The sequence below is a fragment of the Pelodiscus sinensis genome, chromosome 2 (assembly GCF_052426305.1).
Source record: "Pelodiscus sinensis isolate ZL-2025 chromosome 2, ASM5242630v1, whole genome shotgun sequence".
In the NCBI taxonomy this organism is placed as follows: domain Eukaryota; kingdom Metazoa; phylum Chordata; order Testudines; family Trionychidae; genus Pelodiscus; species Pelodiscus sinensis.
The window spans coordinates 188,569,002-188,596,235 of NC_143053.1; the positions used below are offsets into that span (position 1 = coordinate 188,569,002).

Here is a 27,234-nt window from a genome sequence, read left to right on the forward strand (position 1 = left end):
TCCCTTTCATAAATCTTGATCTTCTTTCCAAGAAGATCGAGGAAAGTCACAATTTTGTTCCAAGACAGGGATGTTCATTACGCCAGTCCAAGCCATATGAAAAATTATTATAGAAAAATCATTAAATTGATTTATGGCTAAATTGAGAGAAGTGGAAGTGCTGGTCCAATCAGCTTCCTTCAAAATATCTTCCAATCCGAGCACTCAGACTAAAAGCTTTGCTCAAAGCTGCTTCTACAATTTGAGTACCAGAACATAAGCCATTTAACCCAGCATATTCCATCAATCATTTCAGCCGCCTAGAAATGGAGGCTACAGGAAAATGGAGAAAGGGGGCCTTTCATTCATTTAGCAATTGATCTCTATTTGGAAAAATCTAACATACCAAAACAAATACTGAGAGTTCGAGAGATTCCTCAACAAAATTATTCATTTTCTTTTAATAAAAAATAGAAAAATGCTCCTGTAACAAGGAGAAAAAAACCCTGCTTTTCACAAAATCTTCCTTCTTGAAGGCTGCTCTCTGGAAACTAAACAGGAAAGGATCTTTGTGACCAGATATTTTTAGACATCAGCTGTTGAATAGTTCCATACACTTCTAATCAATGCAAAGTGTGCATGAATGGTTGTGTTAGTATCTAGGTTGCAAGAGTTGTAAATCATCTGAAACCACCAATGATCTTATGTGTGTCTTCAACAAGTTTACCAAACAATCTGGAAATTGCTTGAACCAAAACAATTTGGAGAAATTAACACTGATTTGCAAAATGTTTGTGTTACCACCATTGCAGCTTACATTAAAAAAATTGCCTAACTCTAGTGAGGGAAGTGGTTTTCAAACAAGATCAAGCCAGAGAACAACTTGCTTAGCCACAGTATAATAGCACAGACCTAGATAGCTTTATCAAAAGGCTTTCTTCCTGCACCCAACACAGCACTTTGAATTAGAGATGTTAAATCGCGAATAACTGACTAATTGAATAGTTGATGCATTTTACATTGACTATTTGATTAGTTGATAGGGCTCCTCCGCCTCTGAAGTATAGCAACGCGAAAGTGCCACTTGGAGTCTGGGATCAGCTAGGGACTCCATGCGGCACTGCCACTTTGAAATGCCGCAGGGAATTGCAGCATCAGGCTCCTCGCGGCATTTCAAAGTGGCAGCACCTGTGAAACCTGGGATTTAAGGAAGCATCTTTTGCCATCCCTATAAACCTCATTTCACGAGGAAGAAGGGATGGCTCGAAAAAGAAGGTTTTTCTGAAATTTGGTGCCATGTAGCTGCGCCAAATTTTGGAAAAGCCTCTTTCGAGAGAAAAGAGGAAAACGATACGCAAATTGCGGTTCACATTTTGCGTATCTTTTTCCGACTTTTCTTTGTAGTGTAGACGTAGGCCTTGGACTCGATGACTTTATAAACAATGAGAAGTTCTGAGGCACCATGTCATGCATCTGACAAAGTGGGTCTTTGCCCATGAAAGCTTATGCTCCAATAAATCTGTTAGGGTATGTCTATACCTGCCTCCTAGTTCAAACTAGGGATGCAAATGTAGGCATTCGAAACAGTCAATGAAGCGGGGCTTTAAATATCCCGCGCTTCATTAGCATGATCTCACCAGCGCATTACTCCAATCAACAGCTGTTTCTAAAGTGAAAGTGCACGCTGGGACGTGTTAGTTTGAACCAAACCCCTTGGTTCGAACTAACATTACTCCTCAAAAAATGAGGAGGGGTTTGGTTCTAACTAAACACGTTCTGGCGCTCACTTTCACTTTCAAAACAGTTGTTGATCAAAGTAACGCGCCGGCAAGATCATGCTAATGAAGCATGGGATATTTAAATCCCCGCTTCATTGACTATTTCGAATGCCTACATTTGCATCCCTAGTTGGAACTAGGGTGCAAGTGTAGACATATCCTTAGTCTATAAGGTGCCACAGGACTTCTTGTTGTTAATGCAGATTCAGACTAACATGGCTACCCCTCTGATACTAATCAATGACTTTAAAATCTCATGTTTTTCCCACTCTCTTCACTAAGTCTTTCCAGACCTTTGATCATTCTGATTACCCTCCTATGCACAACAGGTAGTTCTACAATATACTTTTTGAGATGGGGAGACCAGTCCTGCACATAGTATTCTGAATAAGGCTTTACCATTGATTTATTTAAAAGGCATTATATTTATCATATTATTCACCACTCTCTCTCATGAAGCTTAATATGTTATTTGCTTTTTTTTAACCACAGCGGAAAATTGAACAGAAGCCTTTTTTAAGCTGTTTACCAATGACAACCAGGTCCTTCTGAATTTTTTCAGTTATTGTAGGATCCTGTAAGGTATCTGAGTAGTTTAAAGTTTTCCCTGCAACATACATTACTTTGCATTATTGACATAATTTCATTTGCCATTGCATTGCCCATTCATTTAAGCTTGTTTACATAACTCTGAAGTTCTTCAGTCACCTATGCTCTTAACTAACCTAAATAATTTTGTCATCTGGAAATGTTTCTTCCTCAGTCTTAATTCCCTCCTTTCCAACATCATTAACATATTACACAGTGCAAGTCCTATACACGGCCTCTTGGAACCTGCTGTTAACCTTTTGCCATAATGAAAATAGATCATTTACTCCTACTGTTTTCTTTCTGGCTCCTAGCCAGTTTTTAGTCCCTGGCAATCCTTTGCTTCACACCCTATGACACCTTTGCTTTTTTATTAATCTCTTGTTTGGGACTTTGACATAGATCTTGTGGTATCTAAATAAATTATGTCCACCAGTTCTTCTTTATTGAAATTAAGAGGTTAGGGAGACAATTTTCCTTTTGCAGAAACCATGCTGGTCATATCATGAGCTTTCTGGTGCCCTGATACTATTTCAACTAATTTTCAGATGAAAACTATAAAGTGTTACTGGTCTACAATTCCATAGATTACCCTAAATGTCTTTTTTTAGAATATAGGTTTTGGAACAGATTGAATGACTGAAGTTGCATAAAAACTGGAATCTTTGTTGTTGTCCATGACAATAAAAGGGCAAAATATAAACATATCTTGTACCAACAGCAAGAAAAATATAGTGTCAGTCTACGGATTCATTTTCCATTTAAATGTTACTCAACTACTAAATCACACTTCTGATTTATAACTCATGTCCTATTTTCTGCAGAACTCTTAGAAGTGACATTTAAGCCTCAAATGACTATAAACTCATCCATCTTAAATCAAAATTTTCCATGATGTGGAAACAACATATCTAGCTTTATGAAGCTTGTTGATTGAACATTCTGTAGAACATGCACTAGACAGCAATTGTTCAGCCTATTTCTTATTACAGGTTGAACCTCTCTAGTCTGGAACTCTCTGATCCAACAATAATTGTGGTCAGGTATGATTTTTTAGTTAGCCAGATATTCACTCATCACGGATGTGACCATGTTTCCTGGGGTCCTATAAAGATTGTTCACAGCCATCAGTCCTTTCTGTGTTGTTATTTAGCTCTTATTTACCCCTAAATGTCTTTTAAGAGCCCTGCAAGCAATGGAGTGTTCAACGAAGTCTCTGATTCAGCACCAGTCAGGCCCTGAGAGTGCCAGATTAGAGGTTCAACCCGCAGAAGATCCATTAATCCAACTATTTGCCAAAAAAAAAGCCTCTACTTTGCAACCTACCCAGGTAAGATTATGAAAATTTCTGTTAAAAGACTTGGGCAAATCCTTCCAAATTGCATTTGAGGAAACTTCCAGGAAACATGTGTGTGATGGGGTGTGCATACCCTGCACTGAAACAGGTGGGGTTGAAACTCTGTGGATGGAGGAAGTCCCGCCCCTTAATCCAGATTGGGCATGCTCCAAATGCTGGATCAGATAAAAGCAGCTGAACAGCTCAGTCTAGGCTGGGCACTGAATGAGAAGGACTTTTGGCCAGAGTTCCTGGATTCCACCAGCCAGCAACCCAGACAGAGGGAGACAGAGCCCCAGGAGACTGCTGACACACAGCTCCCAAGCAACTCAGGGAGAAGCAGCTGCAGGGGAAAAAGAAGACCCAGCCACTTCATGGATGCTGTCCCACTGGCTCCGGTAGGAAGTGACCCAGGGAGGGTGCAGAAGTGGCCTCTCCAAACCAGGTAAACTTAGTGGCTTGTGTCTACATTGGCATCCCTTTCCGGAAAAGGGATGCTAATGAGACACATCGCAATTGCAAATCCGCGGGGGATTTAAATATCCCCCGTGGCATTTGCATTTACATGGCTGCCGCTTTTTTCCGGCTTGGGGATAAGCTGGAGAAAAGCGCCAGTCTAGACGTGATTCTCCGGAAAATAAGCCCTTTTCCGGAGGATCTCTTATTCCTACTTGAATTCCTTGGTGCAGTGACATAGGCCAACCTCGCTGATAGTAGTGGTGACCCTAATGGAAGAGCATTAGAAGCAGAAGAAACCAGCAGCAGAAGAAACCAGAGCTCAACCTTCGTGGTCAGAGAGCCCAAGAAGGCAAGAGGGCCTGAGGCAAGGGAGACCATGGAAGACGGAATTGGAGGGATCCCTACCCACACACACACACTACACATAGCCGGCCAAGATGCCAAGGAATGAATGCCAAAGAGTGGTAACCCAGAGCATCCCAGGAAAAGAAAGCCCCTCATAAGGGGAGGTAAGTCCCCCTAAAGATGGTCCCCAATCTACAGGTCCCTGGACCATTGTTAGGAGTGTGGCCAGAGAGGACACTTCTGGAAAACTGCACCTATATAGAGTGCAACTATGGACCAGCCTAGGTCACAGAGCATCGGGCACGGGGACCCCAATCCAGAAAACTGGTGATTCCCGTAGTGGCAGAAGGAGTTGAGGTCTTGGCACTGGTGGACTCTGGATGCAGCCAAAAAATTATAAGGGCAGACCTCATTCCTAGCTGACAGCTCACTGAGGACATGATCCACCTCCAATGCACCCATAGAGATGTGTGACCCTACCTGACAGCTCATGTAACTTGGAGGTTTGGGACCAGAAGGAGCTTCTCCTGCTGGGCATAGCAGTCCAGCTAACCTACCCAGTGGTGTTAGGATGAGATTGACCTACATTTAGAGAGGTTGTGAGGGACTGCAATTACTGTTCCCCTAGAAAGCGACAACCTAGGACTCCACGAATAAGAGCCAAGTGTGGGAGCAGGCACATGTACCAGACCTTGAGGGCACAAAGAAGACAAGATGCCATCAGGGGCCATGCTTCGAGATCCAGAAAGACCGGTTATATTGCATGGTGACAGACCCCCAGTCACAAAAAGAGCTCTACACCAGTTACTGGTCCCCCAGAAGCCACGCCAAGTCCTCCTATATTTAGCTATCGCCAATCCATGGGCCAGGCACTTAAGTAGAGAAAAAACCCTCCAGTGAGTGACACCCCCGTTTTTTTGGCACGGCATGTACCAAGAAGTCCAAGACTATTGTGCTTCATGCCATGAATGTCAGTGCAGGGGCCTAAAGGCATACCGAAGGCCCTCTCCCCATACCTTTACCAGTCATCAGCATACCATTTGAGCAGATTGGGGTGGACCTGGTCGGCCCCTTGGAAAAAAGTAAGATGGGGAACTAATTCATCCTGGTAATAGTTATTACGTGACCTGCTATCTGGAAGCTGTTCCACTTCGAGTTGTAATTGCTGCAAACATCACAAATGAGTTGGTGAAAGTATTTATGAGGTGAGGATACCCAAAGAGAGCTTGACAGACCAGGACACCATTGTCTCATGTAAGTTGATTGCTGAGTTGTGTCAGCTCATGCACATTCTGACCTTCCAACCATCAGTATATCATCCCCAGACAGATGGAGTCATAGAACGATTAAATGGCACTCTCAAATTGATGTTACATAAATTCACAGAAGACAATCCACAACACTTGGATAAGCTCCTACTGGCTTTGCTCTTCACTATAAGAGAAGTGACCCAAGCCTCAGCAGGGTTTTCTCCTTTCAAGCTTCTTTATAAGAGACAATCCCGAGGGATCCTGGACTTGTTAAAGGAGTACTGGGTGGCCCGAGAGACTCAAGTACTAGGAACCACCCAATATGTATTACAACTCTGAGAATGACTTCAGACACAGGGGCTACGTCTACATTGGCCGCCTATTATGGAATTGGCATGCAAATGTAGCACTTTGGAAGAGGCAAATCCACGGGGGATTTAAATATCCCCCGCGGCATTTGCATTTTCATGGCCGCCGCTTTTTTCCGGCTTGGAGATAAGCCGGAGAAAAGCGTCCAGACTGGCGCGATCCTCCGGAATAAAGCCCTATTCCGGAGGATCTCTTATTCCTACTTGCAATTCCTATAGGCGGCCAATGTAGACGTAGCCTAGGTGTCTTTGCACAGGCGAATCTAATTGAAGCTCAACAACTGCAAGAAAAACAATATAATCAGGGAGCTAGAGTCCATAGCATTGAACCAGGAAACTGAGTCTTGTTACTGTTACCGTTGATCAAGTCAAAACTTCTGGCTAAATGGCAGGGTCCCTTTGAGGTGGTAGGTTGTGTAGGATTGGTGGACTATGAAGTTAGGCTCTCAGGTCACAGGAAGGAGTTTCATATGTACCATGTAAACCTCTTCAAGGCTTGGAAGATCCAAGAAGCCATACATGCAGAGCAAAGGGTTAAAAGAATAAAGTCCTATATGCATATTTTCCCTTTCGTAAAATTTAATAATTCCTTGCAAATTTTGGCGTATTTCATTTAACTTGGTAATCTCCATCTCTGGATCAAGGGAAAGCAAACTGTCTTACTCACAGCAGGCTTTGGATCTATATATTACCTGGCATGCCGGTTAGCTCTCACTGACACTCTCTAAACAATCTCCTTCTTTTTTTAGGCCAACATCTCTAAGACTGGAGTGTCTCCTTTTATTCTAAGTTTAGCCTTAGGAAGATAAACCATTCTTTACCTGGTTCCATCCTAAATGAGGGAATCCCTAATAAACAGCTTGCTGGTTTTTTTCTCTATGTCTACACTTACGAGAAGATGGATGCTTTGGAGGTAAATCTTCTAGCATTCGATTTAATGGGTCTAGTATAGACCCCAATAAAACACTGAGGACAGCTCCCTCCAGCGTCCAGTACTCCTTCTTCTGACATGAGTAACTGAAGTCGACAGGAGCACATGTGGATACCACCATGACTCGGCTTAAGATAAGTTAATTGCAGCTATGCATTTTGCTTAACTAGAGTTGCATATCCTAAGCTGACTTGCCTGATCTAGTATAGACCAGACCTGGGAGTCTTAACAATATCACTATTTTGCCTTCCCTGCCTAGTTCCTTCAACAGGCTTTTAATTTACCTCTATGAAGTTAGGCAGCAGAACAGCATAAATAATCTGAGAGGCATATAATATTTATAAAAAAAAACAATACACAAAATCCTGGTGTAGTGAATGAGGAAATTACCATAAAATATAAATCAGATTCAGACATTCAAAAGAAAAGAAATCTACACAGCAAGTGATAAGATTGAACTTACAGAAAATCTTAGCTCTGCCACCTTGTGTATATGACTTCCTTTTAGTCTTTGATTTGATGATAATGTAACATACTTGAACTACATAAATATATTATTCAGGTTTTTTCCTGCAACCTTAGACAATACCACAAGACTACCTGTGTCTAGGCCAAACAGCCCATTAGAGTCCTGTAATTAAGTATTATAAGAAAGGATGGCACAAAGTAGAATGATACAAAAAATATGTAATGTAGCGGTAAGAGCAACTTGATTTTCTTGAGCAGGATAAAACGGCAGACATGCTCTTTAAAGGATAGGAGTTCATGCATATGAAAGGAAGGGAAAGAAAAAAAGTAATCACTGAAGTTGAATAGCTTTGCCCAATGCTGCACAAATGTTGTGTGCAGAGAGGTTCACAGCAGCTGTCACTGCAGTTTCTTTGTAGATACTGATTGAGGACTAAATGTCACTTTGAATAGAAGTGCCTACTTCTCACATCTCCTGATCACGTTTATTACATATTACTCCTGGCCTTGAAATAAAGCATGTCTCTGGTGAACTCTGAGTTGGGCTTGGCCTCCTCAGAGTTTGAGTTGTCAGAGTCTGGCATAGAGTGCTACTAGTACCAGCAGCCTGAGAAACACTAGCCATTTATTTGGCTATTCTTGCCTCTGCACAATAACTTTAGAGACATTTTAGAGAAAATTAATATATTTATTTTTCTATCTGCAAAGAATTTTTGGTTCTTTACATTGTAAAATAAAGTGATGTTCATACTATACAGCATATGTTACTCAATGGTGAGAGTAAAACTCTTTCCCACAAAGCTATACAGTAAAATAAGGTGACAGAACACTACATACTTTCAAAACTTTAAGCGACAAGATTCAGAAAGTGAGGGGAAAAACAAATTTGGGGGAGGGGACTATGGTGAGAGATACACCTAGTCAAAGGGCACTGGGCTTGACTGTATGCCCCAGAAATATATATCTCTACACCCAAAAATACCCGCCCAACAATTTAAGTGGACAACAACCATGGTCATAGCTGCCCAAATGCCTTTGAATCTGCTTTGGGATAAGGATTTCAGCAGCAAACATCTGAAAAGGAAAAAAGGAGAACAGAAAGTTAGAGACAGATTCCCCTGCTGACCATAAACCTCTAGGCTGTTACCAAAGAATACTCAAGGTCCTCGCCATCCGTCAACAATTTACCCTTATGTGAGCGTAAATCTCCCAATTATCTCCGTCAATCCACAGACCATCAGACAAAGACAGATTGTCATGATTAAATTTATCATCTACAACCACTAAAGGAACAGCTAGCTTATCCACAGAAGCCTAAGAGAGAGTTGTAGAAGAGATCAAAGAGGAAATGAAGCAATGTTGCAATCTGTGCTGCATGTGGGGGAGGGAGATTCCTGCCTAGGATGGTGGAACAGTATTAAGTTTTTGGACATATCACTCATGCTGATACCAAATATGCATCTGTAATAATGCAGCATAATTGACAGGGCAGGAAGTTTTTACACAATCACCACTATAATTAAAGGAACTTTTAGTTAAAAGATAACCAGAAAAAGTATGAATTGAAATACAAGCTATCCATCTGATTGGACACTGACTAGAAAGGAATTTCCTGAAATTGAACAATTAAGTGGTGTTCTTTTAGTAACAGTTCCTCTGCAATATATGAGGAAAATAAAATGACTTTATATGTTTCCAGTGCGCTCTTAATGTCCTCCTAGTAACATGTTAAGACATTTTATTCAACTATCTATTTTGAGTGCAGAATACCTTTAAAACAAAATAGGCAGGTACATTGATACATATTTATTTCTTAGTGTCCCTGAATTTTTAGTCTGAATTTTTAGATGTTTTCTGCACATGAAGCTATATCCCGTGAGGTCAAAATTTAACATTTCCTCGTTCCGAGAATGGGGATGTGGAGATGGTGCTTCCTAATCTATCCCTAACCGCCCACTCCCAAAATACATTTATCTACACACTCAACAAGCTTGACATATACTTACTTCTCTCCCTTTTCATAGTGATGTGAAATGAGTAGTTTTAGCAAAGCATTCTTCAGTGAAGAGAACTTGGCTTCAAGCCCAGCAAAGATATGGATCAGCTCAAGAAGGTAGGAGAGAGAGATGTCCTCTCTACTGTTCAAGGAAAAGCTGTTCCTCATGGCCTACACATAGGGCTTTATATGGATCCAGATTTCAATCCTCATTGACACCTCTTCACTTTGATACAGTATATTGTCAAGGATATAACAATTTACCTTGACTGTTCCTCAGCTGAAAATTTAGACAAGGAAAATGAATATTAACAAGAATGCTCCATTGCTAAATTTAGTTTTTAATCATCACATATCAAGTGGCTAGTTCACACCAACAACTGCTTATTATCTTTAGCTTCATGCTGATTGTGTCACTAAGGCCTTGTCCACATGTAAAAAAATTTTAGACATAGCTATATTAGCAAATCCTCTTAGTTTAGGCACATCTTATAATAGTGAAAAAAGTATTTTTGTTGGATTTTGCTTATACAAGTTCTCAGTGAAATAAAATGTACCAACAAAAGGACTTCTCACCCGCATTACTTCATCTACACTACTGCTTTGGCTGGCACAGATCATTAAAATAAATGATACTGCTAACAGATAATTATACCAGCAAAACTTATGTGTAGATTATGTAGACTAGTAATGAGATTTATCTTCATCATCATATAGATCTACTGATGTGTTCATTTAAATTAAAGTATAGACTTTTCCCCCTTTAGAGCAGTGTGCATTTTTCCTATTACTTACATTGATCCTTAATGCATGCACATCTATTCTAGGTCTCCTGTCCACTTCTAGGTCTCCTGCTGTTAACTGTGTGCCTTAGTGTACAAGTGCTAGATAGCACTGTTCATATGACTAAATTCCCATCAACCCAAATAAAGATTGTTTGACCTGGACCTATTTTTAAAAGGATATGATTGCATAATTCAAACAAATGCTGTGTGTCATGGAGACAAAACCCTCAATTTCTGCTGGAACCACTGGCCCAGCTCATAGCCATCTCTCCTGTAATTCCCACCACCCATCGTGGTGTCCCTATCAAGTTTTAGTAATAAATATGACACTACTTAGTTGTGATGGGGTTTTCTTTTGTTATGTTGGCAATTTCTTTCCCTCTTATGTTATGATGCATGATGTAAACTGAATGTTTTGTGTGTGTCTAAGCTGAATACTTCTATTGTGTACATGTTGTTAGGAGGTAAACAAGGCTACAGACAATAAAGCCAGCACTTACTAAAATTTGCTTTTAAATTAAGAGAGTTTCTTACCATGTTCAGCAAAATCCAGATTTCAGTGCAGGTCCCTGAAAAAAAGAAAGCATCCTTTAAAGATAGTCTTGAGCTAAACAGAAGTCTAACTGTGAAGAAACTACTACCAGCATAATTCTACATGTTTAATTAAATAAATAAATACTTATCTGGTCAATTGTTGCCTGGAATCCTTTTGTGCTTGTATCTCTTGAATTAGAGGTCATATTTTTAAAAGACTGCACTGGAGATTTGAAATTGGAATCTGAGAACAACCTACAGCTTGACTCTAAGAAGTCTGAATGTACCAACACATTCCAGTGGAGTGGCTGGGGTAAAGTTCAGTTATCATGTATGACAAAGCAGTCGATAGCAATCCAAAGTTATGTGGAGAGCAAACTAAACAACAGAGTATTTGGCATGTATGTCTGATTCATGACAAAACACAATGAAAAATATCAGATATTAAACTAAGCAGCTTTAAAGTTATATAGCATTTCAATGTAGCTGAAATGCAAAATGACTCCTGGCAAGTATCTGCACACTAGGATGACCACATTTATATTTATTTTCCAAAAGTCTGAGATCACCAGTATTTATACATGGGCATTTATGAGTCACTCTATATTATATAACGTATACAACAAATGGGTACCAAAATGCCATTCCTTTCATTCTATCCTCTCATTCCACTTCTCATCTGTCATACAACGATATTCCATACTTTATTCAGAATCTTAATACTTAGATTATAACCTCTTCAGGACAGGCACTGGGGGTACATCCAGACTACAGGCTTTTGCCAGTACAGTATCTGTTGACAAAGAGCATCTAGAGGACTACAACCAGTTCTGTGGACAAAGCAAGCCACTTTTTCGACAGAGTCTAGATGCTCTCTTTTGAAAAAGCACAGTGTGGATGCAATAGCGCCTTTTGTCGACAGAACTCTGTTGACAAAAGGTGTTATTCCTTGTAGAATGAGGTTTACTGCCGACAACAAAACTGTCGCATTCTGTAGAATTACTGTCGACAGAACTCGGCGGTAGTGTAGACACAAGTATAGTTTTGTCAACAAAAGTCCATTTTTGTCGACTAAACCCTATAGTCTAGACACACCCTGAGTTACATGATCACACAAACTCCTAAGGGTATGTCTATACTACAGAGTTAGTTCGAACTAACGGACGTTAGTTCGAACTAACTTTAATAGGCGTGGATTTTACGAGGATTAAGCCTAGTTTGAACTAGCTAGTTCTAATTAAGGGCTGTGTAGACCCTTAATTCGAACTAGTGGGAGGCTAAGGCTTCCCAGGTTTCCCTGGTGGCCACTCTGGCCAACACCAGGGAAACTCTATGCCCCCCTCCCGGCCCCAGACCCCTTAAAGGGGCACGGGCTGGCTACGGTGCCCGTGCCAGGTGCAAGCCTGCCAGCACCCAGCCAGCAGACCCTGCACCTGGCACGGCTCGAGCCAGCCACCCGATGCCCCCCAGCCCTCCCCCTCTTCCCGGGACCAGGCTGGCAGCTCCCGGGAGCTTGCCCAGGACTGCAAGAGGAGGGCACCCGCCTGGGCTAGTGCGGACATCGTGGACCTCGTCCACGATCTCCGCACTAGGCACAGGAAGGTGGCCGTCTAGGGCAGGAGAGCTGCCAGCCTGGCCACCCAGGAGCAGGTGTGCATGAAAATCAAGGGGGTCCACTGAGACCCCCGACCCTGAGCCCTGAGCTTACAATGGCCGTCCTGGGTCAGACCAAAGGTCCATCTAGCCCAGTAGCCTGTCTGCCGACAGCAGCCAACCCTAGGGACCCTGGAGGGGATGGACTGGAGACAGTGACCAAGCCATTTGTCTTGTGCCATCCCTCTCCAGCCTTCCACAAACTTTGGGCAGGGACACTACTCCTACCCCCTGGCTAATACCACTCCATGGACCCAACCTCCATGACTTGATCTCACTTCCCTTTCAACTCTGTTCTAGTTCTAGCCTTCACAGCCTCCTGCAGCAAGGAGTTCCACAGGTTGACTCTTTGCTTTGTGAAGAACAACTTTCTGTTACTAGTTTGAAGCCTGCTACCCATTCCTTTCCTTTGGTGTCCTCTAGTCCTTCTTTATGGGAACTAATGAAGAACTTTTCTGTATGCACCCTCTGTACCCAACTCCTGCTTTTAGAGACCTCTATCCTGTCCCCCCTCCGTCTCCTCTTTTCTAAGCTGAGAAGTCCCAGTCTCTTTAGCCTCTCTTCATATGGGACCTGTTCCCAACCCCTGATCATTTTAGTTGCCCTCCCCTCTCCCAGCCTCTCTCTTCCCCTCTCCCACCTCCTTTTCCCAGTCTCCCCCAGTTTTGTTCAATAAAGACAGATTCCATTTTTTAACACAATTGTCCTTTATTTTGTACATCAAGAAAAGGGGCTAGGGAAGGGTAAGTGGAAGGAGGTGAGGGAGGAATGGGGTACGCGCCCCCGATGGGGAGGACTGTGCTGGCTCTGCGGGCTTCTGGGGGTGGAAGCTCTCCTGCAGCCCCCCAATTGCCCCCTCTTCCCAGATGGCAGCCTACGGCAAGTGCAGCCGGTCTGATGGCCGAGTGCTGTGATGTGCCCAGTGTGGGCACTCCGGGCACACCGAGCCAGGACTGCTTTGCAAGCGGGGCACCCCTGAGAACTGTCTGTCCGGGGTGGGGGTCGGGACCCTTTAAGCACAGCCCTTGGCTAGCCTGAGACAGCATCTCCACGCTCTAAGTCCTCCTCTGATGCCCTGCCGGCACTGCTTCCGGCCATCCTTAAGCCCGGTTCAGGGTCCACTTAATGTGGACATGCTAGTTCGAATAAGCAAAACGCTAATTCGAACTAGTTTTTAGTTCTAGACGCGTTAGTTCGAATTAGCTTAGTTCGAATGAACTAATTCGAACTAAGTTAGTTCGAATTAGCGCTGTAGTGTAGACATACCCTAACACAATAGAGATAGGATTTACATCTCACAGATGCTACTACATTACAAATAATCCTTCTATCTTACATTATAACCATTAAGGGTAACTTTTTCTAAACACTAAAATCTGCAGTGTCTAATCCTTCAAGCCACCCACCTGCCCTTAACACACAAACTAAAGTCCTCTCTAACCTTTTCTCAAAGAATCAACTCTCATATGAAGTTATCCTTGAGCAGTTTCCTTTCAATCATGGCAGCTACTGTCCTGCACATAACATATGGCCTTTGGCTTTGAAAATGGCCCTGCCTTTAGAGATGGCTCTTTCCATCCCATTTTCTTTATCTCAGTATAGCCTTTGACATGAATGGCCACTCCATCTTCTTACATTAGTTCTATTCTAACTATGGAGGTTTAAAAGGAACAAGTCCTCTTCTGGCATAGCTCTTCTCCAGCCTACCTACCCACTGTTTCTAGCTAAACATATCTCTGCACAAACATCTTTTGCAGAGAATCCATGTGACTACTTCCTAGGTCCCCTGCTTTTTTTAAAAAAATTTACAGTTACCTTTTCCCATTCATCTTACCCCCCAAAAATGCACGGGTTGATGTAAAGAATGTAGAAGTCTTTCACTAACTGAACAAAATACTCAGGATCAGAGACATGTTTATGCAAATCCACTCACTGCCTTTGGAAGGAAATGTTGTGGGTACAGAGAGGTATGTCAATTATGTTCACAAGTCTAGTCCAGCAAATAGTACAAAATACCCCGTGCCACACAGCAAAGTTTTCATATGTGAGTGCCCTAACTTATGGTAAGAATGTACCTATAGATTTAGACCTGGTCTACACTAGGAGTTCAGGTTGAATTTAGCCACATAAGGTCAGTCTTTTGAACAATGAGTCCACACTACCAAGCTTGTTCCATTGCCTTTAAGAGCCACTGAAGGTGATTTTGGTACTCCTGCTTTTCAAGAGCAGAAGTGCAAAATTTGACCTTCAGCATTATGAAAGTTGACATTTTTGGATACAGGAGACATAGTGACCTGCTATGACTGCTCTGGCCAGAACTTTGCAACTCCACTGCTCACCAGGTAAACAAGAAAAGCCCTGAGAAAGTATGGATTTCATTTTCCATGTTGCCAGCATTGTGAGCACACCTCGGAGCAGGCAGCACACCTGAGCAGCACACATGGTCACGAGTTCCATGAGTTCAAGTTCGGTGAGCTCCATGAACTCCAATTCCCAGGGGCAAAGAAGAGCACAAGCATGGAGTGTGAAGGAGACCTTGGACCTCATTGAGGCATGGGTAGAGGCATCTATTCTCTCCGTGCTGTGAAACAGCAAAAGAAACGCTATGCAAATATCACAAATTGCATGGCAGAGAAAGGATATCTCTCATACCCAGCAATGCCAGGTTAAAATAAATTTGCTGAGGCAGTCCTCCTACCAGAAGATAAAAGGAGGCAAATAGATAGTCTGGTACATTGCCACAAACATGCTGCTTCTACAACCAGCTGCATGCGATTTTAGGGTGGGGACCCAACTAGCTTCCCAAGTCAGACTGTGGATTCCTCTCAAACTGCTCCAGGCAGCAGCATGGAGGACAGCATGGTAGTGAAGGGGTAGGAGGCAGAGGAAGAGGAGAATGGACAACTGGCAAATGGTGAAAGCAAAGAACTTTTTATAACCTTGGAGACAATCTGCTCCTCCAAGTTCATTTCACAGGTGGGCACTGATCCCAGGGAAGGCAATTCTGGTGAGTTTACTTTTTTTTCTTTATACAAGAGGGTTAAGGCAATTGCATGTGATGTGTGGTGCACACTGTGTATACACAGCATGGGGGTCTTGGAACAGCTTGTTAACATGTCTGGAGATGAAGTGGGAATCCTCCAAGCATATCTCTATGAAGCTCTCAGATAGAAATTCTTTTATTCTTTTCACAAAGAGATGCATTTCACAAAGGGATGCAAATCAAGAACTTTGGAAGTGCAAATGAGTCCGGGATTTAAATATCCCGGGCTTCATTTGCATACTCCTGCTCGGGCGCTTTGCCGATCCTGCGCCCTTTCAAAAGTGAAAGTAAAGTGTAACTGCGGCTCTGCCGACAGTGGGGAGTTTTTTTGGCAGATCCTGTACTCCTCAAAAAATGAGTACTCCAAAAAATGAAGAGTACAGGATCTACCGAAAAAGCTCCCCGCTGTCAGCAGAGCAGCGGCTACACTTTACTTTCACTTTCGAAAGAGCGCGGGATTGGCACAGTGCCCGAGCATGAGTATGCAAATGAAGCCTGGGATATTTAAATCCTGGGCTCATTTGCACTTTCGAAGGGCTTGATTTGCATCCCTCTGTCGGCAGAGGGATGCAGGATAGACGTAGTCAAAGTTACCGGGGAGGGCACCCTTATTCTGTCCTCCACGGCAGGACATCTTCCCATGCCAAGCTAGCAGTAAGCAGTCTGCAAGCCTGCAGCACAAAGCATTGCAGCATATTGCTCAGGTTTCTGGCCACATTCAGTCAGCATCCATTCCCTATCATTCTGTGTGATTCAGAGAAGACTGATACCATGCATTGCAACCTGGATGAAGGAGAGGAAGCTATTAGATGCTGCCTCTGCTGATAGCATGGCTTCAGACTCTGGCACCCTCTGCCTCCCTCCTGTTCATCTTCCCATAGGCTCCTGTGGGATAGGAAATTACCCTCTCCCAGGATGGTTACTGATTTAACTTCTAATTATTGACATGTAGAATAGTTTAACTGTCTTTTCTTTCAGAGTACTATTGGAATAATTCATACCCTCTTCACCCCACCCCCCAAAAAAAGACTCTACACTACAGTATCAGCTGGAGCTATATTTTGTATCACATAGAACTACAAGGCTAGTATTCAGTATTCAAAATTGTGGGCTTGTTACAAACTTGATAGCTATGTAGTGGCTCCTCATCTTCTGTATTGAGCAAATAAGCTCATTGTTCCTTCTAAACTTTTCAGCCCCTTGTCAGACAAGCGTATTTATTAGGAAAAAACCTCCCCACATGCAACACTGCATCCCTACCATTCCTCTAGTCTTTAGCCTTCAAACTAAGTTCAATTTCTATAAGTTGGGTGTTCTTGTACTCTTTCCTTCAGTAAGTAATTGCTTATTCTTTCTTCTGCAAGGTCTCTCATGTACACCCATGCCCTATTTCCATCTCATGCACAATGTTCATCTCAGTCTTCCATCACCTCTTCTCTTGACTACTGCAGAAACCTCTGCAGTGTCTTCTCAACGTACCAGAATTTACAAAGAATAGAGAGATCATCCTTTGACATCAATACTAAATCCCCACTTCAGAAGTGCCTTAAAGGAAAAACACAATAAAATATTATCTGGCCTGCCTCTGAATCTTTTTCTATAACCCGTCCAATCCAGCCATTGGCACCTGCTTTCTCTGTCATATTCAGTTTCACCCCTGGCCAGGCAAGAATATTCTTCTCAATCATTCCTGTCACCTGTACAAGTCTTCCTTTATCTCTGTGATATCAACTCTGAGGTTAAAATTACTTCTCCCTCCCTCCTTCCCTCCCTCCCTCCCTCCCTCTGTCTCTCTGTTATTGTCCCTGTAACTAAATGCTTTTAATTTCAAAATGATGTCTTCATGTGGCAGAAATTACTGAAACCATAGTATAGAATCTGATTTCGTTAAACCTGTACATGTTTCGTAGAGAGAAAACTATGTTGATACAGATGTGCTAAGATGCTCTAACAAATAGCCAGGAATCATATAGGGATGGAAATAAGAGCTGTCAGTCAGCATTTATAATTTCTAAGCAATTTATCAATCAGTCGCGAATTGGAGAACAACAGCATATGTCTACATTAAGACTTTCAATGAAGTCAAATTGTCATACTGTTATTCCAACTCTGACAACAGAAAGGGGAAAAATGTCTCAAAACAAAGACAAGCTACCCAAGTGAAACCCCTCTCTGGGAGTTAATTGTAGAGTTAGAATCACATCAAGATAAAACTTTTAAAAAATCTAATTTTTTTGTTTACTACATGTTGTTTTACAGTATTTTCACTCCTTGACACCCCAGTTATTCCACAAAAGCACCTAGTCACTTCTCTGCCCTAAAAACACCAAAAACTCATTATATTTATCTTGGAAGATTTGGAAAAATAGATATAAATAAACCTTGTAATTTTTTGAAAAGTCAAATATCATAAACTGGTTTACCAAAACTTCTTTTTCATATAAAAAAATAAAATGTACTAATTCAGTGTCTATTTGTACCTTACTGTCTGAACTCAGGCTGACCTAAAAACATACGTATTGCTTAATTACTACAAATTTTGTTAAGCCACTGAAAACAGACTGCTATGTCAAACACAGTTATCTTCTCCCTGCTTACCAAGCATCCTGTAAGGGCCTCCTTCTATATAAAGACAGAGGAAAGCTCTGTTTTCAAAGATATTAAAACCTATGATTAATGGTTAAAAATATGCAGTTTTGTTTAATGTTTTTCAACAGTACAAAATGTTGCATTTATCTCAATTGGACAACGACTAAAAAAGAAGCCATGTGTCTGGGTAATGATTCATGAGTGTTCTTAATTTACAAGGGAATGAACCCCTTCCTGGACCCAAAGTCAATAAGAATTTTGCTACTATTGACCGGAAGCAGGAGCAGACCCAAAGATTAGACATGTTGGACTATGTAAGTCAGTAAGCAAACACCAGAGAGTTTGTCAACAGAGGATACTCTATGCGGGACGGGCAGCATAGCCTAAGTTTGCCCAACTCTTCCCACTATAAAACCCTTTTTTTCAGTTGCTTACATAACTTTTGCAAGTATTAACCAGTCAGGCTGAAATTTTACATGATAGGTGTCTCTTTTGGGCAGAATTAAATTAGGGAAAAACACACTTTTGTTGTCCTTGTTAAATTCTGGTAACCTTTTCTTTTAAAAGCTGTAGCATTCCCACACTTTAGAGCAGGGACTTGAAACTTGGTGGGGGTGAAAAGTGGCTGTATGTGACAGATGCGCCTTTTACTGTCCCTACAAAAAGAGTTGGCCAGTGGAAGGGAGGTCAGTTCACATACACTGAGTAGAGACTTTGATGTTAACAGCTATATCCCCTAAAACATGCTCCATCTTGAGGCTGAGCAACACTTCCATTGTAATTGCAGCTCTAGGCTCCTATGGGCCACTCCAGGCCCAGGCATCTGAACAGAGCACAAAGACCATGTCTTTTTTGCACTCTCAGTGATCCCACCAAAAACTAAGTTAAAAAAGCAAAAAGAGCATTAAGTCAGGAAATAGCAGAGGGTACATCTACACTACAGCATTATTTCAAAATATCTTATTTAGAAATAGTTAATTCGAAATAAGATATTTTGAAATAATGTGTCTACACACAAAGGGTGTGTCTAGACTACAGGGTTTTGTTGACAAAAGTGGACTTTTTTCGACAAAACTATACTTGCGTCTACACTACCGCCGAGTTCTGTCGACATAACGTTGACAGAACTCAGCAGTTTTTTCGATAGCAGTAAACCCCATTCTACGAGGAATAACGCCTTTTGTCGTCAGAAGGCGTTATTGCATCTACACTGTCCTTTGCGTCTATAATCAGCTTGCTTTGTCGACAGAACTGGATGTAGTCTAGATGCTCTTTGTCGACAGAAGCTTTGTGAACAGCATAGGTGTGTCTAGACTACATGGCTCCGTTGATGGAGCCATGTAGATTAGGCAAGATGACAAAGGGAAATGAAGCTGCGATTTAAATGGCCGCTGCGCTGTGATGATCAGCTGTTTGTCGGCACAGAGCGGCAGTGTAGACGGGTATCTGCCTACCCCAGAACCCTTTGTCAGCAGATCCTTTATGCCACAGCGCGGCAACCTTTTTGATTTAAATGAAGCAGCGATTATTTAAATCGCAGCTTGATTTCCCTTTGTCGTCCTGCCTAATCTACATGGCTCCATCGATGGAGCCTTGTAGTCTAGACACACCCTATCTGTCGACAAAGCCTCTGTCAACAAAAGCCTGTAGTCTAGATGTACCCAAAATGCATTTCAAAATAGCATTTTTTCTATTTTGAAATAGTGGGCGCACACTAATTGGATGCTGAATTGCATTTAAGGCCAGCTGAAACCGGTTCCAGCTGAGCATCAGGTCAGGAGTTACTTTGTGTGGCTGCTCCCTGAGGCTATCTGAGGCTTGTGCTTAAAGGGACCCCCCTGGACAGCCGGTTCTCAGCTTTCCCTGCTTGCTTGCCTACCTTGCTGAGGGACAGTAAAGCTCCGCATGGCTGCCAGCCAGGAGGCCCTCAGCGGGCTGTCGGTATCTGGGAGGCCCTGCGAGAGAGCTTCCAGACGGAGGAGTGAAGTCTCCCTGGCATGCCCCACTGGTGCCTTGTGCCTTATTCCACCCTCACATCCTTCCACTTTCCCCTCCCTAACCCCCCTTCCTGCTGTAAAATAAACACACATGTGTTGCCAAAAACAAACTCTCTTTATTGAATCTAACTGGGGTGCGGGGTGGGGGGTGGGGTTGGAAGGGAAAGAGTGGAGGCGAGAGGGTGGGAGAGGGGAGGGGTAAACCCTGGAAGGAGGGAGCTGGAAGGGGGAGGCAAGGGAGCAAGCAGGAGGGGATGCTCAAGGTTGGGGGTCTTGCTGGTCCACCTGTCTCCCAGCACTGCGGATGCGGGGACCTCAGCGTCCCTGGGGGGGGGCGGGTATGGAGGGTGAGGCAGGGGGGAAGGGAGGGAGGAAGATGTGTGAGGGGGAGCAGGAGTGGAAGTGATAGCTGGGGCGGCAGCAGGGGCTGGAGCGGCAGGAGACACCAATCTCTGCAGGGTCTTCAGGTGGTCACAGATGGCACGGACCTGGGCAAGCAGCTCCTGCCAGCTCTCCTGCCGCAGCTGCAGGTCTCCATGCACCCCGTGCTACAGGATGTGGACCTGCCTTCACAGGAACCCCAGGTGCTGCTGCTGCTACTCTTCCTGGTTCCGGGTCACCATGCTGGCCCGGGTGTGGGAGGATGTCCTGGGTGGGGTGGTGCGTCCTGCACTCGCAGCTGCTGCAGCTGTGGAGAAACGAGAGAAGTGGTCAGTTATCCCTGGGGACACAGTGGGTGAAGCCCAGCCCCCTCTGCAAGGCGAGGACGGCAGGTTTCCGCACCATCAGAGCCTCTGTGCTTGCACACAGGCCATGTTTGGCATGTCCTGCTATCCCCGGGAGTGTGAGCTGGCCTGGAACTGCTGTATATAGTGTGCAGGTGGGGCAGGGAGGGGAGATGTGCCCTGCCTCTGCATAGAGGAGGCTTGTGGAGGGAGGGCATCATGCAGTGTCCCTCCCCAGGGCCAGGAGCATGTCCTGTGCCTTCATACATACACGCGTGTGGGTAACAGGCATGGGCCCCTGTGTGGCAGCCAGCCAGGGCCACATGCCCAGGGGTGGCATGGCACATACGCATGTTGCTGCCTGATCCGTGGTCAGCAAGGCCCACAGGCATGGTCCCTGGACTTCCTCTTCCCCCCCCCCACCCGCTTCCTCTCACTGCCCCGCATAAGGGGACAGTGATAGCACTCACATGTTGAGGCCTCCCCAGCCTTGGACAACACCGGTGACATGGCTGCTGTGACGCCTCGGGGGTCCTGGGTGAGAGCCACACTCCCTCCAGGCTCCTGCGACTCCTGGCCATCCTCCTCTCCTCCTCCTCCATGCCCTGGACAGGGCCCTCTGCCCCAGGGGCGATGACCACCTGGGTGGCACGGACCGTCTGACCCCCCAGGTTGCGGTCCAGGGCATTGTAATAGGGGCAGCGGTATGGGTCAGCCCCTGATTGAGAGGTGGCCCTGGCATAGGCCTGCCACAGCTCCTTTATTTTCATGTGAACCTGGTCCTGGGTGTGCATGTGGCCTTTGGAGGCCAGGCTGTCAGTCATTCACCTGATCCCTGTCTAGTGTGGAGATCATGGACATTGCAGGCCTCTCCCCAAACCTGAATGAGGTCCATGATCTCCACACTGGACCAGGAAGGCACCTGCCTTTTTTGCAGCTCCTGGCAAGCTCCTAGGAGCTGCCAGACTGCTCCTGGGGAGCAATGGAGGTCTGGGTGCCAGTGGCTTGTTGGCCCATGCTGGGCTAGGGGCAGCGATTGCTGGCTCTGTGCTGGCAGGCTTGCAGCTGGCACAGGCACTGTGGCCAGACTCTACCCCTTTAAGGGCTCTGGGGCTGGGGGGGAGGAGAGGAGTTTTCCTGGTTTGACCCAGAATGGCCAGCAGGGCACCCAGGGAAGGGATGGAGGCCCCCTATTTTGAAATAAGCATCTACAGAGTGCTTATTTCAAATTAGCTATTTTGAATTTGGCGTTATTCCTCGTGGAATGAGGTTTACCATATTCGAAATAAGCACTCCACTATTTTGAATCAATTTCTAAATAGCGGTTTGGCTGTGTAGACGTTAGTAAAGTTATTTTGAAATAACGGCTGTTATTTTGCTGTGTAGACATACCCAGAGTGCCTCTACATCATTCATTCTGCCACCTATGTATATGCATTTAAGACTGTTTAATAAGTACTTGACCACATAATATTGTTTCCAATAGGATCCTTCCCTCATTCAGCACAGATGTTGAATGGTGCTCACTTTATAAACAGTCATTTGTTCTACCATCATTATTCAGCGTGGGGCCTTATTAATTTTAGGCCATTCAAATCCTGCTCTGAGGACATAATTATTGATTTCCTCATGGGCTTTTCTTGGACAGTAATCACTATAGTAGTGACATGCACAAATATTAATGCAATTATTTTTGCAGCATCCTTGTGAGATAGAGAGGTAGTATTATTTCCATTTCACAGATGGGAAACAGAGGCACAGAAAGATTATGGTGAAAAGTGTCTAATCTGAGGCAGCTAGGACTTAATTATACAGCACTTCATATGTTCAAAATGTAAGAGAGCTGGGTCAAGGTTAGACAGGCACCTTAATTCTGGTATTTCAAAACTTTAGAGGGCCTGACTTTGCAACCTTAATAGCATTCTTTTCAGGTAGTCTGTGTGCAACAGTTAACATATTGAGCTGACAGGCAGTAACTTCATTATTACTGAAATGTGCTCCCCTTCTTCTGCCCTTTAATTGCTCTTTTCTGTCCCTTAGGCCCTCTCTACTTAGTAAAGATTACTTTCTGACCTAGAATGAGGGCTTAACGTGTCATGTTTTAACAAACCAACTTAAGAGAGTAGGGTAGACACTCACCACTCGTACACCCCCCTCATTTCTACACCAGGAAACATAGCTCTCACTGTGTCTCATATGTCCCCTTACTACTCATTGCTCATTCTAAATTAGGCTTTCATCTGTTAACTTCACTCCCCTGCCAGATTACCATTTTGCCTCTTCTTCTGGAGTTAGGCAGTTCAACACTGTCCAAATCCTGTTTCCAGACCATGTTCAGCTCCTCCTCACTCTCCACATCACTATATCAGCAGTTTGCAGTGGAACACGGGCATATTGAATGCTATGAAATGGAAAACTCTTCTCTCCTAGCAGTGGTACATAGTGCAATTCTTTACAGCCCTGGCACTGTTACTTATTACATGAGTTGTATATAAATGAAATGACTAAAATAAACACAAAGGACCAAATTAAACCAACTTACACACAACTAAAATAATGAAAATAAAACACAAATGGCCACGTTAATCCTCTGTATGGTTAATAAGAGAATGGGGATTTTTGTATGTGCGAAATATCTATGGGCATGATTACTATATAGCAACCCTCTATGCAGTCTACAAAGAATTATTTTATTTCATTATCCTATACAGTAAACCCAGACATGGGTTGTGCACCAAGAGACAAGGCTGAGCCTACGCTTCTCCAGCACTCCACAAATGTATGTAATAAGTAGTTTTTATTTAAATACATACACTCCACAAATGTATGTATTAAGTAGTTTTTATTTAAATTGGATAGCTCTTTTAATCTGTAAACCCCAGAGTGCTTTACAAAACCTGTAAGAATCATTCCCCCTACTTTACAGAGGGAGAAACTAAGGCATTGAGAAAGGAAGTGACTTGCTCAACAGCCTGATGACGGAGCAAGGAATCAAAACCAGATCTCCTGAAATCCAGTTTAGTGCTTGGTCTGCTAAGACACACTGCCTCTCTAATTAATTATTTTCTTAATGACATTTAAAAAATGAGCTCGATTAACTAGTTTTAAGCTTTGTTGTTGCTGGAATGCTAGACTGATCCCCCATGCCATGAGTTTCCATTTCATAGCATACAATAATTTAATTTACTGCAAACATTTTCCACACTTACTGCAATGCTGTGAGTTACCAGATCCCTTCTCTTTTCAGAGAGAATACACTTGATTCTGATTGGCATTACAACTGTTATGTAGTACCTCATGTTAATTAAATTCCTGACAAAGAAAAATAAATTGCTACACTTGTGGTATCTTTTAATTATTATCTGAAAGAAGAGAGCTTCTTGATTCTCATTATCCTCTTTTCCCCACCAAAATGTTGCTTTATAACATGTGTTGGATAGTAGAGTTCTGTGACTTTTGGAGTTTGGGTCACTGCTGCATTAGCGTTTTGGCCAGGCTGTCCTGGTATTGGAGTGCCTTTATATAGAACAAATATTGGCTCATGGTGTGAGATTGATTTATGTGATGCCTCACACTGCAAACTACTACCACAATGCTAGTTCATTCTGCTCAGCCATATTAATATTTGAATACAGAATGCCAGCAATTTAAGATCAATTCCAGTAGATGCAGCCAACCTGACTTCTTTAGAGAAGGCTCCAATTTCTAGGCAAAAAGATGCTGGCCAAATTGTCCTTAGTAAAGGACAATACAGAGCCATGCTACTTGATGGGAAAGTTTGAGAGGATTATATCTTTAGGAGACAGTCTCTCCCCACCACCACCCCAAAACTCCTCATTGTGCATGCACAGTGTCCATGGCAATTCCCTAAGACTATGGCTATACTACCCTTCTTTTTCGAAAAAAGGTGCACAAATTGTGTGCCACAATTTGCATATCTTTTTCCAATTGTTTTTTCAGAAGAGGTTTTTCTGAAATTTGGTCCATCTACACTGGGCCAAATTTTGGAAAAGCCTCCTGTTTCAGAAGAGCCCTTCTTCCTCATGAAACGAGGTATACAGGGCTTCCAAAAGAGCGTATCTGCTCTTTTGCAAAAAATGTCGGAAGAGCAGACGCAAAAAACTCCATAGTGTAGACATAGCCTTAGAATGATGATGAGTTCCTTTTTCTGCTCCAACATTCTACTTTGCAGGACAGTGTGAACTGGAGGGGATGGGGGCATGTCTCTGCCTCATCTCTTTGGGAAAGAGCAATCCACATGTTGCCCCAGTTGCAAGGAATATAGCTATCCCCGAGATTTCATGAGCAGGAATGAATGAAGTCTTCTTCTACATACAGAGGATTAACCTGGCCATTTGTGTTTTATTTTCATTATTTTACTTGTATGTAATTTGGTTTAATTTGGCCCTTTGTGTTTATTTCAGTCATTTCATTTATATACAACTCGGGCTCGTCTACACTGGCCCCTTTTCCGGAAGGGGCATGTTAATTTCAGCTATCGTAGTAGGGAAATCCGCGGGGGATTTAAATATCCCCCGCGGCATTTAAATAAAAATGTCCGCCGCTTTTTTCCGGCTTTTAGAAAAGCCGGAAAAGAGCGTCTACACTGGCCCCGATCCTCCGGAAAAAGCGCCCTTTTCCGGAGGCTCTTATTCCTACTTCGAAGTAGGAATAAGAGCCTCCGGAAAAGGGCGCTTTTTCCGGAGGATCGGGGCCAGTGTAGACGCTCTTTTCCGGCTTTTCTAAAAGCCGGAAAAAAGCGGCGGACATTTTTATTTAAATGCCGCGGGGGATATTTAAATCCCCCGCGGATTTCCCTACTACGATAGCTGAAATTAACATGCCCCTTCCGGAAAAGGGGCCAGTGTAGACGTAGCCTTAGAGTGTACCTTACTGAAAAGTCAGTGTAGGAATATTTGCCCAGCCCTTATGGGTCAGACCATTCAATTCTTATAACTATACTCATAATCCTTTTAGTTTTATTATCAGGATTTGGGAAATATTTATAGAAGTATGAAATTTTGCATTTTAAATACTGTTGACAATATTCTACGTATCTAGATTTGAGACCTGTGGGGTCATGATAGTTACAGTTAGCCCAAAGACTTCCCACTGCACTCAAATAAGCACCCAGTCATTTATATTATCCAGCGGCTTTTATTTCTGCACTTTATCATTTTCCCAGATATCTTTACGCTATGAAAAACTGTTCATACTCTTTACCACCTCAGTTAAGCTAATTTTAAAAAATATATACTAAATACACTAAATATCATACAACTAACACTTAAAATGGAAGGGAGGAGAGAAGAAATGAGCAGAATAGGCAGTGGTTAGATCAAGTCATAGATTCTGCATGACTGTATTAGATTTAAAGCACTTGTGAGATAGAATTCGTTTAATAACATAATGTTACAGAAGAGGGTGTCTTGAATATTAAGGAGCATAGCAAAAGACAAAGGGCTGTTTTTCAGCCATCATGCAAAGACTCATACTTCCATCAGCTGATAGAACTAGTTTGGAGCTCTGTGACTACTGAGAAACAAGCAGGTACTTGCAAGATTGCTTCTAGTATCCTCCCGCCTTACAGCACAATTTCTTGTGGTTTACTTCCAAAAGTATCTATTAATTAATGAATCCTGGTTAAGTAAGTGCATGTGTGACTGCCCATATAGGAAAGTGTTTAAAGTCAGTCTTGCTAGAATTTGTAAGGGTTTTTGCACTCTTATCACAACAGAGTGGGAAATGTGGTAGTTGTGTCCAATAACGCAATATCAGAAGAAGGAACACTTATACAAAATATTACAAGAAGATCTTAATGGACTTAAACTAAAGAAACAAATTAAGAGCATTTTCCTGAAATCTAGTAAGAATCATGGCAATTCAAACAGCTCTTCAATGATATTAGGGAAGCTCCAGCTCCACAGCTCCCAATGGCCAGGAACCAGAGCCAATGGGAGCTGCAGGGACACCACCTGTGGGCGAGGGCAGTGTTTGAGGCCAAGCCACCTGGACATCCTTAGGGCTAGAGTCAGAGAGAGGGCATGCTACCACTTTCATGAGCCACCTAAGGGAAGTGCTTCCCACAGCCTGAACACCTTAACCCCTCCCACACTTTAATCCCCTGCTCCAGCCCTGAGCCTCCTCCTGCACCCCAAATCCCTGCCCCAACATGGATTCCTGTCCTGTACCCCAAACTCCTCATCCCTGGTCCCAGCCCAGAATCTGCATCCCTTGCTGGAGTACCTCTAACTCAGTCCAGGGCACCCTCTCATCCAAATTCACTCCTAGAACTCACACCCCGCAACTATTCCCACACCTGAACTACCTGCTTCAGCCCCAAATGAAAATGAGCAAGTGTGAGAGAGAGTGAGCAATGGAGGGAGGGTAGATGGTGTGAGCAGAGGGTG

The 27,234-nt window shown here is 43.3% G+C and overlaps 1 protein-coding gene and 1 long non-coding RNA gene across 5 annotated transcripts in view; both read right to left on the reverse strand.

Annotated features, from left to right (window-relative positions):
- Positions 1–27,234, reverse strand: part of RBMS3 (RNA binding motif single stranded interacting protein 3) — a 989,419-nt gene that overhangs the window by 918,472 nt on the left and 43,713 nt on the right. The gene's annotated exons all lie outside the window — the stretch shown is intronic.
- Positions 1,878–25,289, reverse strand: LOC142827299 (uncharacterized). The gene is made up of 4 exons (XR_016348942.1): positions 18,112–25,289; positions 10,818–10,852; positions 9,509–9,778; positions 1,878–8,576 (listed from the first exon to the last, which is right to left on the reverse strand). It is a non-coding gene; the product is annotated as an uncharacterized LOC142827299 (long non-coding RNA).